Source organism: Lipotes vexillifer, unplaced genomic scaffold (genome assembly GCF_000442215.2).
Source record: "Lipotes vexillifer unplaced genomic scaffold, Lipotes_vexillifer_v1.1 scaffold488, whole genome shotgun sequence".
Taxonomy (NCBI): domain Eukaryota; kingdom Metazoa; phylum Chordata; class Mammalia; order Artiodactyla; family Lipotidae; genus Lipotes; species Lipotes vexillifer.
The window spans coordinates 395,128-398,230 of NW_006792288.1; the positions used below are offsets into that span (position 1 = coordinate 395,128).

The 3,103-nt window shown below is 42.8% G+C and overlaps 1 pseudogene; it reads right to left on the minus strand.

The window, feature by feature from the left end:
* Window positions 1-583: 583 nt before the first annotated feature.
* On the minus strand, window positions 584-1,970 carry LOC103077127 (heterogeneous nuclear ribonucleoprotein K pseudogene; annotated as a pseudogene).
* Window positions 1,971-3,103: the final 1,133 nt, after the last annotated feature.

Consider the following 3,103-nt stretch of genomic DNA (forward strand, 5'->3'; position numbering starts at 1 on the left):
TGACATTTGAATTGCTACTGGCAGATTGTTGGGCTTTTGTCTATGAAAATTGTGTTTGGGTTTTTCTTAGGGCACATAAGAACACCTGTTTCCCTGTTTGTGGTATCCAATTCTTTTTTGTTTTTTGAGGTTCACTAAATTTATTTTAAAAACCATAAAACATTTCTTACAAAAGAGCATTACATTCTGCACACTGCTCCGAATAGATGCCAGGGACATATGGACTATCGTTACTTTTCCGTCCTGTCCCACCCCCCCCAAAATATTACAGTGACCACAAAGCAAAGTGTTCGCAATAATTACATGGGGGGATTTTTTTTTAAACCACCAACAATAAGCAAAAATTAAAATTCACTCACTCTGCTGCTGTTGCAAAATTTCAATGTTAGTTTCTGCACACCCTCCCCCAACCCCCAACCCTGTTTGTAAGGAACTGAAACGTTATATCTGGTGACAGCAAAGATTTCACTACACCTCAAATGCAGAACACCTATGAAGCAGAGGAATGTTGGCTTTTTAAACAGAAGCAGATAAAAAAAAAAAAAAAAAAAAGATGCAGGACTCCTTCAGTTCTTCACTAGTCTTAGGAAAACTTTCCAGAATATTGCTTCACACTGTTCTGCAGCAAATCCTGTGCATTCTGTATCTGGGCCTGTGTTCCTGTACTGGTAATGATCCGATCTTTGGATCCTTCTAAAGGCTCATCAATTTTGATCGATGCTCCTGACTCATGACGGATTTGTTTAATCTGCTGACCACCTTTGCCAATAATAGATGGAGCCAGATCTTTGGGAGCAGTTACTTGTGTAGTAATAATAGGTCCACCAAGATCACCATATGAGCCACGACCCCCTGCATAGGAATAATCATATCCAGAGCCACCCTGTGGTTCATAAGCCATCTGCGGCTCTGATGGGCTCCATGTATCTACTGCAGAGTCGCAGATTTCATCAGCACTGAAACCTCCCATGCCATCATAATGGTCTCTAGGTCTTCCTCTTCTGTCATAGGCCATTAGATCCCCTCCTCTAGGTGGTGGTGGTGGCGAAGGAGGAAGATTCTGAGCTCTGCCACCACCCTGGCCCCCTCGTCCAGGAGGAGGTGGAGGAGGTCCTCGACGAGGGCTCCTATCATCACAATCCCTTCTGGAAGGAAGCATGGGACTCCCACCCTGACCAGGAGGCATTCTGTCAAAACCACCTCTTCCCTGCATGGGAAATCCCACGGGACGTCCACAGCGGTCATCAAACATCATTGTAAAACCACAATAATCATAGGTTTCGTCGTAAAAACTGGGATCATAAGGCTGAGCACGTCCTTTGATGGGAGACTCTGATGTAAGATCAAGGATGATCTTTATGCACTCTACAACCCTATCAGGTTTTCCTCCAATAAGAACCACTCTGTCAGTGGATTGAGGACCACATTCCTGGAAAAGCTTGATTGTTGTCTGACTGTTCTCTCGAAGTTCTTTGATTTTAGCACCTTTGACTCCAATAACTCCTCCAGCCAGACTCTGATGAATCAACAATCTCAACTCGCAAAGTCGCGTCCTTTATAGTGTTGGTAATTTAAGCATTCCACAGCGTCAGATTCGAGCGGGAGCTGGCTGGTTGCAGTGGGTGATGGCAACTGCAGGCCCTCTTCCAAGGTAGGGATGATTTTCTTCAGAATTTCTCCAATTGTTTCAATATCAGCACTGATACTCAGTGTGCGCTTGGGGCCACTGTTGTCTGGGACTGAAACACTGGCATTGTGGTCTGTACGGAGAGCCTTAATATTCTTGCCTCCTTTTCCAATCACTGCCCCAGCATTCTTGCTCTGAAGCAGAATATGTAATTCAACCATCTCATCAGTGTTTCTAGATCTTTAAAAGCGTGTTCCTCTTCCATATCTTCAGCAGGGCGTTTACCAAATTCGCCATTGGTTTTGGTGTTGGGAAAGCTTTCCTCTGGCTGTTCCATTTCCATTTTCTTGTATTAAAGGAACACACCAATCAGTTATTAAATATATCCTTGCAGGGAAGAACTGAAGTGTTCTGGCTGGGACCAACTGACACCCTAGTGCTGCAGTAGCCCGGATCTGAAAGGAAATGGCCCCAATTCTTTTTTAACAATTTTTTTTTTGTTTGTTTTTTGTTTTTTGTTTTTTTGCGGTACGCGGGCCTCTCACTACTGTGGCCTCTCCCGTTGCGGAGCACAGGCTCCGGACGCGCAGGCCCAGCAGCCATGGCCCACGGGCCCAGCCGCTCCGCGGCACGCGGGATCCTCCCAGACCGGGGCACGAACCCGCGTCCCCCGCATCGGCAGGCGGACTCCCAACCACTGCGCCACCAGGGAAGCCCCCCAATTCTTTTTGATTTCATATTTTCTGGATATTTGCGCCTCAAACAAGTAACAAAGGATACATGTTTTCCTTTTCTTTCTTTTACGTTGTGGCCTTTGAAATTAATGCTAAAAACTTATCAGGCTTGAGAGTAATTTCCCTGGATTGTTTTTCTTTTTCTTTTTTTAGTGGATAAACTGATATTGAGCCAATTGGCATTGAATTGGCTGGGAAATAACACATTTCAAATTTAAAAGGTCAAAATTTTCCTTATGACTTATGGTACAGACCAAGAATAAATTATTTTAACTTCTGTAAATCTCCACATCACTTTAAACATTTTAAATCTTCTTCTGCATTCTTCTTGTACTATTGATGTGCCTTTCAGAGATAACTATGCTAAAAAAGTTTGAGAAGTATTTGCTAACTCTCTGAGGAGAGCAAGGGCTCAATGGTATGTTTTGAATTCTAGTTCAACTACTTTATGATAAGGAGTTTTCTTTATTCACAATTGAGTTCTGCCTGTTGAAGGTAGAGTTCAGCTGTTTACATACTAACATGCAGCAATTATGATGAAACAAAATTCATTCTAGAACTCTGTCATAACTATGGCGACCAGAATTAAATCCTCTTAGAAATACAAAAAGCCACCCCAGCAGGATAGAGTAAATATTATCTCCTATTGATTTATGAAGGTTCCAGATGATGAAAAGAGGTTAATATATTTCTGTCATGAAACACATTTCTTAAGGCTTCTTTTTATTGATAGAGCCATTGT